Source organism: Tachyglossus aculeatus, chromosome 7 (genome assembly GCF_015852505.1).
Source record: "Tachyglossus aculeatus isolate mTacAcu1 chromosome 7, mTacAcu1.pri, whole genome shotgun sequence".
NCBI classification, from domain to species: domain Eukaryota; kingdom Metazoa; phylum Chordata; class Mammalia; order Monotremata; family Tachyglossidae; genus Tachyglossus; species Tachyglossus aculeatus.
This window is the reverse complement of record NC_052072.1, coordinates 36847714-36860842: the sequence shown is the minus strand read 5'-3', so window position 1 is coordinate 36860842 and position 13129 is coordinate 36847714. Positions and strand designations below refer to the sequence as shown.

At 46.9% G+C, this 13129-nt stretch overlaps 1 protein-coding gene across 1 annotated transcript in view; it reads left to right on the top strand.

The window, feature by feature from the left end:
* The first annotated feature begins 4255 nt into the window (after positions 1–4255).
* ACSL3 (acyl-CoA synthetase long chain family member 3) overlaps positions 4256–13129 on the top strand; it is a 182606-nt gene continuing 173732 nt past the window's right edge. Inside the window, exon 1 of the mRNA XM_038748857.1 lies at positions 4256–4271. The gene's annotated coding sequence lies outside the window, so the exon portion shown is untranslated. The remainder of the gene's footprint in view (positions 4272–13129) is intronic.

The window sequence follows — 13129 nt, the reverse complement described above, 5'->3', positions numbered from 1 at the left end:
GGGCGCGAGCTTATTACGTCACCGCCCCCCCACGGGCGCGCGCCGCCGTCCTTCTGGCGCCCCCCCTTCGGCGCGCGCTTACTGCGTCACCGACCCCCCCCACGGGCGCGCGGTTAATGCGTCACCGCCCCCCCCGGAGGGCGCTTATTGCGTCACCAACCCCCACGGGCGCGCGTTTATTACGTCACCGCCCCCCACTCCGGCGCGCGGCCCCCCTCTGACGCGCGCTTATTACGTCACCGGCCCCCCACGGACGCGCGTTTATTACGTCACCGCCCCCCCCTCCGGCAAGCGCCCCGCCGTCCTTCTGGCGCCCCCCCAATAGCGCCCACACTCCGCCCCGCGCTTACTGCGTCACCGACCGCCCCACGGGCGCGCTAATTACGTCACCGCCTCCCCACGGGCGCGCGCCGCCGTCCTTCTGACACCTCCCCCTCGCGCCCACACTCTGGCGCGCGTTTATTGCGTCAGCGACCCCCCACGGGCGCGGGGTTAATCAATCAATCGTATTTATTGAGCGCTACTGTGTGCAGGGCACTGTACTAAGCGCTTGGGAAGTCCAAGTTGGCAACGTATAGAGACGGTCCCTACCCAACAGCGGGTTAAGAGTCTAAAAGGGGGAGACAGAGAACAAAACCAAACATACTAACACAATAAAATAAATAGAATAGATATGTACAGGTGAAATAGAGCAATAAATATGTACAAACATATATCCATACATACAGGTGCTGTGGGGAAAGGAAGGAGGTAAGATGGGGGGATGGAGAGGGGGACGAGGGGGAGAGGAAGGAAGGGGCTCAGTGTGGGAAGGCCTCCTGGAGGAGGTGAGCTCTCAGCAGGGCCTTGAAGGGAGGAAGAGAGCTAGCCTGGCGGAGGGGCAGAGGGAGGGCATTCCTGGCCCGGGGGAGGACGTGGGCCGGGGGTCGACGGCGGGACAGGCGAGAGCGAGGTACAGTGAGGAGATTAGTGGTGGAGGAGCGGAGGGTGCGGGCTGGGCTGGAGAAGGAGAGAAGGGCGGTGAGGTAGGAGGGGGCGAGGGGATGGACAGCCTGGAAGCCCAGGGTGAGAAGTTTCTGCCTGATACGCAGATTAAGTGGTAGCCACCGGAGATTTTTGAGGAATACGGTTAATACGTCACCGACCCCCACGGGCGCGCGTTTATTACGTCACCGCCCCCACTCCGGCGCGCGCACTTAGTGCGTCGACGCCCTGTACTCGCGCCCCTCCCTCCGGCTCGCGCATATTGCGTCACCCCCCACCCACAATAGCGCGCCCCCGCCTCGCGCCCACACTCCGGCGCGCGCTTATTGCGTCACGGCCCCCCACGGGCGCGCGCCCCATCTCGCGCCCACACTCCGTCGTGCGCTTATTGCGTCACGGGCGCGCGTCCGCGCGGACCCCCCCCCCTTTCTGGCGCCCACACTCCGGCGCGCGCTCAGAGCGTCACCGCATCCCGCGGGCGTGCGCCCCTTCTCGCGCCCACCATCCTGCGCGCGCTTATTGCGTCACCATCCCCCCCCCCCCCCCCCCGATCGGCCGGACCTCCTGGAGCGGGCGACGGCTCCCCGGCGCCCCCTGCCGGCCGGAGCGAACGCGGCTCCCCGGCGCCCCCTGCCGGCCGGAGCGGGTGACAGCTCCCCGGCGCCCCCTGCGGCCGGAGCGGGTGACAGCTCCCCGGCGCCCCCTGCCGGCCGGAGCGGGAGGCAGCTCCCCCGCGCCCCCTGGTGGCCGGAGCGGGCCGCGGCTCCCCGGCGCCCCCTGCCGGCCGGAGCGGGACTCGGCTCCCCGGCGCCCCCTGCCGGCCCCGTCCTTCCGTCCTCCCGACCGAGCGCTCCCTCTGTGCACAACCCTGCGCTAGACGCTGGGGAAACACAAGTCTGAAACAGATGAAAGACAGCTGGCCGCCTCACTCCCCTCCTCAAAAATATCCAGTCGTTCAATCGTATTTATTGAGCGCTTACTCTGTATGTACCTCTACATATGTATATATTCATTCCATCGTATTTATTGAGCGCTTACTGTGTATACACCTGTGTATGTGTATATATTCATTCATTCATTCCATCGTACTTATTGAGCGCTTACTGTGTATGTACCTAGATATCAATCGTATTAAGCGCTTACTCTGTATGTACCTCTACATATGTATATATTCATTCCATCGTATTTATTGAGCGCTTACTGTGTATATATCTGTGTATGTGTATATATTCATTCATTCATTCCATCGTACTTATTGAGCGATTATTGTGTATATGCCTATATATCAATCAATCAATCATATTTATTGAGCACTTACTCTGTATGTACCTGTACATATGAATATATTCATTCCATCGTATTTATTGAGCGCTTACTGTGTATATACCTGTGTATATGTCTATATTTATTCATTCATTCCATCGTACTTATTGAGCGCTTACTGTGTATGTACCTATATACCAATCAATCAATCAATCAATCGTATTTATTGAGGGCTTACTGTGTGCAGAGCACTGTACTAAGCGCTTGGGAAGTACAAGCTGGCAACATATCGAGACGGTCCCTACCCAACAGCGGGCTCACGGTCTAGAAGGGGGAGACAGACAACAAAACAAAACATAGTAACAAAAGAAAATAAATAGAATAGATATGTACAAGTAAAATAAATAAATAAATTCATTCCATCGTATTTATTGAGCGCTTACTGTGTATATACCTGTATGCATTCATTCATGCCATCGCATTTATTGAGCGCCTACTGTGTATATACCTGTATATGTGCATATATTCATTCATTTATTCATTCCATCGTATTCATTGAGTGCTTACTGTGTATATACCTATATATGTGTACATATTCATTCATGCATTCTGTTCAATTGGCAACAGCCCGGGGCATAATCAAGTAAGCCTTCAAGCGGCTCGAAACAAGATGAACACGGCTTAATTGGTAATTTAAGGCACTCCGCAGGTCATGCAGACAGGTGCAAAAAGCCCCAGACATCATGGCTCAGGCCTGTTGACTAGGTGAAGTGGGGCCTGGGTGAAAGTCATCAGTGACTTCACCTGCTTAAACAATTTGGAGGGACATCCCACCCCCAAAATGGCAGCTATATCAATCAATCAATCAATCAATCATATTTATTGAGCACTGACTGGGTGCAGAGCACTGTACTAGGCGCTTGGGAAGTACAAGTTGGCAACATATAGAGACAGTCCCTACCCAACAGTGGGCTCACAGTCTCCTTCCCATTTTGTGGCAGGCAGTTTTTAATTGTCCCAACAAGCCTGGGGTCTTGTCCTTTTTCTGCTACCGAGTCATCTCCGACCCATGGAGGCACCTCTCCTAGCAGGCCCCACTTTCCACCTACAATTGATGTGGGTCAGTGTGGAAAGAGCCCGGGCTTTGGAGTCAGAGGTCATGGGTTCAAATCCCGACTCCGCCAGTTGTCAGCTGTGTGACTTTGGGCACTTCCCTGTGCCTCAGTTACCTCATCTGGAAAATGGGGATTAAGACCGTGAGCCCCACGTGGGACAACCTGATTACCTTGTATCCTCCCCAGTGCTTAGAACAGCGCTTTGCGCATCGTAAGCGCTTAACAAATGCCATTATTATTATTATTATTATTAATTGCTCTGATAGTGTATTCATAGAGTTTTTTTGGTAATAATACAGAAGTGGTTTACTATTGCCTTTTTCCACACAGTAAACGGTAAAGTCTCCACTCTCTCCTACGTCACCTGTTGAAAACAGGTGAGGTTTTGACTTGTAGTAGATTTTCTACTCAATCATTCGTACTTATTGAGCGCTTACTGTGTGCAGAGCACTGTACTAAGCGCTTGGGAAGTACAAGTTGGCAACATATAGAGACGGTCCCTACCCTACAGTGGGCTCACAGTCTACCCAAGCTAGGAATAATAATAATTACTTATAATTACTTATAATTATGGTATTTAAGTGCTTACTACGTTGACATGCTGGGATAGATACAAAGCAATCAGGTTGTCCCATGTGGTGCTCCCGGATTTAATCCCTATTTTCAGATGGGGTAACTGAGGCCCAGAGAAGTTTAGTGGCTTGCCCGAGGTCCCACAGCAGACAAGTGGCAGAGGTAGGATTCGAATCCGTGTTCTCTGTCTCCCAAGCCTGTGCTCTTTCCACTAGGCTATGTTGCTTTTCATAGGGAATGGATTGGATATTCCCCTGCTTGACTTTCCCTCTTGTAGCCGAACCTGGTAGAGTATTGGAAACTCTCCACGCGCCATCCTGAGAGGAGCCTTGGGAGGTAGGTAAAATTTCAGTTTTATTTAAGATCCAAATGAAGTATTGCGCGTCTCACCCTACCTTAAAAATCTCCCACTTGGACCACAAATGAATTCCTTAGCTCTTTTCCCTTCTTTTGTCCTCCAGGCTAGCGCGGTTGTTACTAAAATGTAGCTGTAATTCAAGATAAACTCGACCCTGGGAGTTCATTTAATAAACATGGAGTATTTGATCCCTAATAAATGAATGCCTTTTTTGTTGTTGTTGTAGTTTCTGATGGGTTGACTATCGTGGGGCTGCAATTTGATCGCCTCTTCTTACAACTGTGTGTAAAATGCTGTTTCCTTAGTTAAAAGTTTTCCCACAACTTTCTGCTTGTAGAAGACTCTATGCCATTTTCTACTTCTGCTGTCGACTCTCCCTGTGATTCTGGTCAGCCAAGTCGTGCGAGGAAAGAGACTGCAGACTTGTTTCTTTTTGCTTTACCAAAGTAATAGACATCAAATAAAGAGCCTCCCTTCTAATAATAATAATAATAATAATAATAATAATAATAATAGCATTTATTAAGTGCTTACTATGTGCAAAGCACTGTTCTAAGCGCTGGGGAGATTATAAAATGATCAGGTTGTCCCATGGGGGGCTCACAGTTTTAATCCCCATTTGACAGATGAGGTAACTGAGGCACAGAGAAGTTAAGTGACTTCCCCAAAGTCACACAGCTGACAGTTGGTGGAACAGGGATTTGAACCCATGACCTCTGACTCCAAAGTCCGGGCTCTTTCCACTGAGCCACGCTGCTTCTCTCGATGAAACTCCTTTATTTACCCTTTATATTCTCCTACCTATTTCCTCAATGCCCCAGTTGAATTTTAACTAGCAAAATCTGCTCTGAACGGTTGTTTTGCTGCAGAGAAGGCTTATTCTAGACAAGCCTTAGGTAAATATTATTATTTAAAATAGGAGATGGACAAGAAGCAGACACAACTGAAGCTGCGGGGCGTGTGTATGTGTGCTGGAAATGTTTTTCAGGAGTATTTAATCATCATCATCAATTGTATTTATTGAGCGCTTACTATGTGCAGAGCACTGTATTAAGCGCTTGACAGCTGACTTAATCTAAATAAAGATTTAATCTAAATTTAAAAATGTAATCTAAATAAAGATTTCTGGGTTGTGCTCTGTGGTCTCTGAACCCTCAGGAAGGAGAATCACTGATGACATCTGTACAAGTTCTGTGAAATGAAGTCACATGATTCTTTCCCAGTGACTTTTTTTTCCAGAGTTCCCAATTTATGAATCTGCACATTAGCCTCTCCTCATTTCCTCCTAAACATAAAATTTCAGTCGCTTATACCAAATCATAATCCAAGGCAACTTCTGGAATAATTTTTCCACAAAAAATCATTTGAGAACCCGATAATCCAACACTTTTAGAAAGGCTTTTGATATCGACAGAATGGGTCACCAAATCTACCATTGATTTTATCTAACGTCTATTCTCTCTTATTTTTAACAATATATCGTGTGCTTTGTTTGGGCTTTTTTTTTTTAAAGAGGAAGGGAGCTTGGCAAAAACGCGTAGGTTTGAAATGTAGCATTTTAGAAAGAATCTTCTTGATTCTCAGAAGTTTGTTTTCCATTGTTTGGCAAGTAATTTCTCTCTGCTTTACATCATTTTATCCTGGGATTGTATAATAGCCCAGCTTCTCCTAACAGCTCTGGAGATCCTGACCCATTGGTTAATGGGTGGGCTGTTAGTAATAATAATAATGGTACTTGTTAAGTGCTTACTATGTGCCAAACACTGTTCTAAGCGCTGGGGTAAATACGAGTTACTGAGGTTGATCACAGTCTCTGTCCCACAAGAGGTTTACATTCTTGATCCCCATTTTCCAGGTGAGGTAACTAAGGCCCAGAGAAATTCATTGTCACATTTATTGAGACTTTACACTGTGCAGAACCCTTTATTCATTCAATCATATTTATTGAGCGCTTACTGTGTGCAGAGCACTGTACTAAGCGTACAAGTTGGCAACATATAGAGACGGTCCCTACCCAACAGTGGGCTCACAGTCTAGAAGGGGGAGACAGAGAAATCTCGACTCCACCAATTGTCTGCCGTGTGACCTTGGACAAGTCACCCAACTTCTCTATTCCTCAGTACCTTCAACTGCAACTTTACCAAATGCTTGGGACGGTATAATAGAACAATAAACAGTGACGTTTTCTGCCCACAATGAGCTTACAGTCTCGAGGAGGGGGGAGACACATTGATATTAAGAAATTACGGATATAGATAAGTGTTGTGGGGCTGGGGGGTGGTGGGAAGAACAGTGAGAGCAAGTCAGAGCGATGCAGAAGGGAGTGGGAGATGAGGAAAAGTGGGGCTTAGTCTGGGAAGGCCTCTTGGAGGAGATGGGCCTTTATTTAAGGCTTTGCGCGGGAGAGAGTAATTATCTGTTGGATTTGAGGAGGGATGACAGTCCAAGCCAGAGGCAGGATGTGGGCAAGCGGTTGGCAGTGAGACGGCGGAGGTTGAGGCATATTAAGAAGGTTAGCAATAGAGGAGCAAAGTGGGTGGGCTGGTTGTAGAAGGAGGGAAGCGAGATAATCAATCAATCAATCGTATTTATTGAGCGCAGAGCACTGGACTAAGCGTTTGGGAAGTACAAGTTGGCAACATATAAGAGATAAGAAAGGAGGAGGCGGCAAGATGGTGGAGTGCTTTAAAGCCAATGATGAAGAGTTTTTGATGCGGAAGCAGATGGGCAACCACTGGAGTTTTTTGAGGAACGGGGTGACATATCCTGGATGTTTCTGTAGAAAAATGATCCAGGAAGCAGGATGAGGAGTATGGGCTGGAGTGGGGAGAGACAGGAGGCTGATGCAGTAATCCGGGTGAGATAGAATGAGTGTATTAATGTGGCAGTGGTTTGAATGGAGAGGAAAGGGCAGATTTTAGCGATGCCAGGTGAGACCGACTGGATTTAGTGATGGATTGAATATATGTGGGTTGAATGAGAGAAGAGTCTAGGATAATGACAAGTTTACAGCTCGTGAGACGGGAAGGATGGTGGTTGGGAAAGTCGGGAAAGTTGGGAGAGGACAGGGTTTGGGTGGGAAGGTAAGGAGCTCTGTTTTCGACATGTTAAGTTTTGAGGCGACGGGTGGACATCGAAGTAGAGATGTCTTGAAGGCAGGAGGGGATGCGAGACTGGGGAGAGGGAGAGGGATCAGGGCTGGAGATGGAGATGTGTACATTTACAGTGTAGAGAAGTAGAAGTGAAGCAACTTGGCCAAGATGACACAGCTGACATGCGGCAGAGCTAGGATTTAGAACCCAGGTCTTTCTGACACTCAGGCTTCCGCTTTATCCACTGGGCCACACTGCTTCTCAGGCTGCTAAGACTACCAAATGCCCTGGTGTTCTCTCCCTGAATGATGATGATGGCATTTATTAAGCGCTTACTATGTGCAAAGCACTGTTCTAAGCACTGAGGAGGTTACAAGGTGATCCGGTTGCCCCACAAGGTTCTCACACAGTCTTAATCCCCATTTTACAGATGAGGTAAATGAGGCCCAGAGACTTGCTCAAAGTCACACAGGTGACAATTGGTGGAGCTGGGATTTGAACCCATGACCTCTGACTCCAAAGCCCGGGCTCCACTGAGCCACGCTTAATAATAATAATAATAATAATGGCATTTGTTAAGCGCTTGCTATGTGCCAAGCACTGTTCTAAGCGCTGGGGAGGATACAGAGTTATCAGGTTGTCCCACCGGGGGCTCACAGTCTTAATCCCCATTTTCCAGGTGAGGTAACTGAGGCCCAGAAAAGTGACTTGCTCAAAGTCACACAGCTGACAATTGGTGGAGCTGGGATTTGAACCCATAACCTCTGACTCCAAAGCCCGGGCTCTTTCCACCGAGCCACGCTGCAGTCAGGTAGCTCAGAAGTCATCCCTGTCTTCTAGACTGTGAGCCCACTGTTGGGTAGGGACCGTCCCTATATGTTGCCAACTTGGACTTCCCAAGCGCTTAGTACAGTGCTCTGCACACAGTAAGCGCTCAATAAATATGATTGATCGATCCTTGGTGCCCGTGCCTGAGGCTGCCAGCCTGCTCTTGGAGGAGAAGTTCGGAAATGGGCTGGAGCGGTGAGACTGTCAGTGCTCCTGGGAATTTCCCTCAGGTCCGGGGTGGCCTGTTAACTTCAGTCTTCTTTCCTCCGGGATTCTGGGATCCTCCGGGATCCTTTTAGACTGTGAGCCCACTGTTGGGTAGGGGCTGTCTCTATATGTTGCCAACTTGGACTTCCCAAGCGCTTAGTACAGTGCTCTACACAGAGTAAGCGCTCAATAAATACGATTGATGATGATGATTCTGATTCCCTACTGGGGCCTATGGCCCGAACTAGGAATTTCTGAGACTTTTCTGGGAAAGGTCAGCAGGAGGTTCTACCCAGACACCCAAACTCTCCCTGGACTGATCACTGTAGATGCCTGGAACTGATTTTCCAGTCAATCAACGGTATTTATCGAGTGTTTTTTTGTGTGCCAAGCACTGTACTAAGCACTTGGGAGAATACAGTACTAGAGAGTCGGTAGGAGGACTTTGGCCCGCATTTGGTCTCCAGACCTGGAACTCTGAGCCACCAGAGACGCCTAACAAGCCGGGCTTGAATTAGCTGTTTAATTGGCTTCGGCTAGTGGATTCTTGTTGCCTCAAGTATCAAAATAATGTGCTAATGAACACCTGCCCAGAGAAACTTAAAACAGGTAAGTTTAACTGCTAACCTTTTGTCTGCCATAATCTATCAAAATAAATATTACATTATGCTCAAGACTCATTCAGCCATATTTATTGAGCGCTTACTGTGTGCAGAACACTGTACTAATGATGATGATGATGATGATGGCATTTATTAAGCGCTTACTATGTGCAAAGCACTGTTCTAAGCGCTGGGGAGGTTACAAGGTGATCAGGTTGTCCCACGGGGGGCTCACAGTCTTCATCCCCATTTTACAGATGAGGTCACTGAGGCCCAGAGAGGTAAAGCGACTTGCCCAGAGTCACACAGCCGACAACTGGCGGAGCCGGGATTTGAACCCGTGACCTCTGACTCCAAAGCACGGGCTCTTTCCACTGAGCGCTTGGAAAGTGCAGTTCAGCAGTAGAGACAATCCCTGCCCACACTGGATTAACCCAGTGACTTTAGGGTATTTGTTAAACACTTACTATGTGCCAGTGCTGGGGTAATCAATCAATCAATCATATTTATTGAGCGCTTACTGTGTGCAGAGCACTGTACTAAGCGCTCGGGAAGTACAAGTTGGCAACATATAGAGACAGTCCCTACCCAACAGTGGGCTCACAGTCTAAAAGGGGGAGACAGAGAACAAAACCAAACATACTAACAAAATAAAATAAATAGATATGTACAGGTAAAATAAATAAATAAATACAAGGCAATCAGGTTGGGCACAGTCCATGTCCCATATGGGGCTCACAGTCTTAATCCCCATTTTACAGATGAGGGAACTGAGGCACAGGGAAGTTACGTGACTTGCCCAAGGTCCCAGAGCAGACAAGCGGCAGAGCTGGTTTTAGAACTCAGATCCTGCGAACTTCCAGGCCTGTGCCGGCCACGCTGCTTCTCAACTCTCTGCAGAGAGGTGGAATTTGGGCTCAGCAAGACTATGCTTTCAGCTATAATGAAAAGCATATTGGTAATGAGAAGCAGCGTGGCTCAGTGGAAAAAGCCCGGGCTTTGGAGTCAGAGGTCGTGGGTTCAAATCCCGGCTCTGCCAATTGTCAGCTGTGTGACTTTGGGCAAGTCACTTTACTTCTCTGGCCCTCAGTTACCTCATCTGGAAAATGGGGATTAAGACTGTGAGCCCCCCGAGGGACAACCTGACCACCTTGTAACCTCCCCAGCTTTTAGAACAGTGCTTTGCACATAGGAAGAGCTTAATAAAGGCCATTATTATTATTATTAACCTCCCCAGCTTTTAGAACAGTGCTTTGCACATAGTAGGCACTTAATAAAGGCCATTATTATTATTATTATTATTATTATTATTATATAATACATATTATATAATAATAATAAAATAATAAACAGATAATAAATAAATAATAATAATAAAAAGGCTCTGATCAAAGCCTGCCTAGGGGATACTGTTGATCATGAAATCTGAAAAGCTAGCTCAAGGAGGAAGGGCCAGACACCTTTTTTAAAAAAAATTTCCTCCTTCCTCTTAGCATATGTTTGTACTTCTATAACATCTAAACACCTGTCATGGGTTTTTGCCTCCCTTTCTAAGTGGCTTTTTTTGACTTAAATCCATCAATCAATCAATTGTATTTATTGAGCGCTTACTGTGTGCAGAGCACTGTACTAAGCGCTTGGGAAGTCCAAGTTGGCAACATATAGAGACGGTCCCTACCCAACAGTGGGCTCACAGTCTAGAAGGGGGAGACAGAGAACAAAACAAAACGTATTAACAAAATAAAATAAAAAGAATAAATAGGTACAAGTAAAATGAGTAATAAATAAGTGCAAACATATATACATATATATTTCAAAATAGGAACACAAATTTTTACAAGAGGGATTTCTATCTTTGTTATCATCATCATCAATCGTATTTATTGAGCGCTTACTATGTGCAGAGCACTGTACTAAGCGCTTGGGAAGTACAAATTGGCAACATATAGAGACAGTCCCTACCCAACAGTGGGCTCACAGTCTAGAAGGGGGAGACAGAGAACAAAACAAAACATATTAACAAAATAAAATAAAAAGAATAAATAGGTACAAGTAAAATGAGTAATAAATAAGTGCAAACATATATACATATATATTTCAAAATAGGAACACAACTTTTTACAAGAGGGATTTCTATCTTTGTTATCATCATCATCAATCATATTTATTGAGCGCTTACTATATGCAGAGCACTGTACTAAGCGCTTGGGAAGTACAAATTGGCAACATATAGAGACAGTCCCTACCCAACAGTGGGCTCACAGTCTAAAAGGGGGAGTCTAAAAGGGGGATCTCCCCCTTTGTTATCCCTTATCCATCCAATATCCTACGTATGGCGACTGAAGCTGGCGAGGTACAAGTAAAATAAATACACAAATAGAGTAATAAATACGTGCAAACCTATATACATATATATTTCAAAATAGGAACACAGATTTTTACAAGAGGGATTTCTATCTTTGTTATCCCTTATCCAGCCAATAGCCTACGTATGGTGATGGAAGCTGGCGAGCCACCGTAATTTTTCGATGGTGCCAGATTTCCCCAGAGGGCCCGGCCAATATTCTGGAGAACCTCAGAGTGTGGTGGGCAAGGGGTGATGATGATGATGATAATGGCATTTATTAAGCGCTTACTATGTGCAAAGCGCTGTTCTAAGCGCTGGGGAGGTTACAAGGTGATCAGGTTGTCCCACGGGGGGCTCACAATCTTAATCCCCATTTTCCAGATGAGGTAACTGAGGCCCAGAGAAGTCAAGTGACTTGCCCAAAGTCACACAGCTGACAATTGGTGGAGCCGGGATTTGAACCCGTGACCTCCGACTCCAAAGCCCGGGCTCTTTCCACTGAGCCACGCTGCTTCTCCTTCTCCAGCCCGGCCCGCACCCCGGCCCGACAGTGGAGGAGCTGGGAGTTGGTCCCACTTCCAGCAGAAGTCTTCAATCTCCAAAGCGGTGGGGGGGACCGTCTCTATATGTTGCCAACTTGTACGTCCCAAGCGCTTAGTACAGTGCTCTGCACACAGTAAGCGCTCAGTAAACACGATGGAATGAATGAATGAGAACAACTGGAGAAAGAAGAAGAAATACAGAGAGAGCTGGATCTGGAGGTGGTGTTCGCTTGGATTCTCTGATCGTACCAACAATCCCAGCAGCGGCACGAGAGTCTCCGCTGGTGTTGGAGACCGTTCGGAACTTGTTGGTTTCCCCCCTGCCCATTATCTTCCACGTCCCCCTTTCTTGGGGGGTGGAAATCCACCCCAAGTCCCCATTTCCTTTAAATTCATCGCACTCACACGTTTCCTCACATCTGCAACCCCATATCTTTAATACACACTTACGCAGAGTAACTTCAAATTTATTAATGCACAAATAGTTTACCTTTTTTTTAAAAAAAAAAACCCCTTTGTTTTCTAGAAAGTACAGGGGCTTAGTTCACTTGGCTACTAAAACGAATCATTTTGAAGTATTCTTTCTTGGCTGATTAGTCGTCAAACTGCAACGCGCTGAGACTGGCTAGTGTAATACAAAACTTGCTTTCACCAAGGTGGTGGTAAAAAGTTGATGACCAAAGATGTGCAGATCCTGCCTAGTTGACTAATGAATAGCCTAAACCCTTTGTTTTCTAGAAAGTACAGGGGCTTAGTTCACTTGGCTACTAAAACGAATCATTTTGAAGTATTCTTTCTTGGCTGATTAGTCGTCAAACTGCATCGCGCTGAGACTGGCTAGTGTAATACAAAACTTGCTTTCACCAAGGTGGTGGTAAAAAGTTGATGACCAAAGACGTGCAGATCCTGCCTACTTGACTAATGAATAGCCTAATTAACATCCCCTATTCATCATACAGCCCCAACTTCCAAAAGGACAGAACTTGACGTCCGTTCATGCAGTGTTACTCGGTTGCAATGAAAACTCTTTAGAGGATCGTGTTTCACCAACATGCTCACCAGCCAACCAGGCTGACTGCCAATGGCCAAGTTCGTTTGGGGCAGGTGTATTTTGGGAAGAATTTTTTTTTCTAGAAATAATCTCGGATCTAAATTTGAAAAGGAAAATTTAAGGTTTGGCTTCCAACCATTATTTAGGGATAGAGCGTTTTTCAGTTT